Source organism: Malaya genurostris, chromosome 2, assembly GCF_030247185.1.
Source record: "Malaya genurostris strain Urasoe2022 chromosome 2, Malgen_1.1, whole genome shotgun sequence".
NCBI classification, from domain to species: domain Eukaryota; kingdom Metazoa; phylum Arthropoda; class Insecta; order Diptera; family Culicidae; genus Malaya; species Malaya genurostris.
Genome location: NC_080571.1, coordinates 33,198,949 through 33,200,038, shown reverse-complemented (window position 1 = coordinate 33,200,038; position 1,090 = coordinate 33,198,949).

The following is a 1,090-nucleotide window of genomic DNA, read 5'->3' as shown; positions in this document are numbered from 1 at the left end:
GAGGTATGTGCTCGGTAATCATCTAGGCAAACATTGAAGCATTCGGTATTTTTCATTTAACAGATAATTTGCCTTTACCGAGATTTTCGGTTTCGAGAAGACTACAAAATTACCGAGATCATCACTTTTGGGCAGAAATTACCGAATTTATCAGTGTTCATGTATGTGAGTTATTGTTGAGATTTTATGCAATTAATTAAAATGAATTTTTAAATATAAAATAAATATTCCAGTTAATGCTCGTCATAAAAGATTTAATGATTTCAACATTAAGTTGGTGGTTGAATTGATAGGCTCGGAAATGTAACTAATATTGCTATATCAGATGAATAAAATACTGTGAAGTAGAGATGGGCAAAACATGTCTGGCAGCGGTGAGGCAGTCGGTCACCAGAATGGCTGCCAAAAGGCCGTGCGGGCAGCCATAGTTTCCCGCTGGCAGCGTTCGGTCAGCCGTCTGGCAGCCATGCGTATGCGGGTTGAGCTGTCTTCCGTGGAAGAGTCTCCTCCATACAATTAAATTGCATCATGACCTGACATGATATCACAAACTTTATTATATCGAATGTTTAGAAGTTTCACACGAATGGAAAATCAAACATGAAATTTTGTCATCTGCGAGAGAAGCATAGCATGCTAAGATGGGACCGGTATGCGAGTATCTTTTCGTCCGTTAACGAAACGTTCGTTCGTTTTATATTAACGAACTAGCGGATCCCTGCATACTTCGTAGCGCAATAATATTAGATTAGATGTAGAAAATCAAAACGGATGAGAAAATTACGTTCAAATTGAAATGACATAGCAGTGGGCATCATTGGAATGCGTGGAATGAAAACTTTTTCTTCTTCTAATTTGCCATTACAAATTGTTACCTTGTCAACATTTGCGATTAACTTTTGAACTTTTAACTTTTTTCTGTACTTGTTCCTCTATTGTCTGCCCTTTATTTTGTACTTTGTGTGCTTGTTTCTGTAAGTTGTGTGTTTGTTCCTGTACTTTCTGTGCTTGTTTCAGAATTTGTTCCTGTACGTTCTATACCTGCTCCATTTTTTCTGTATTTGGTCCTGTAACTTCTGTACTTATATCT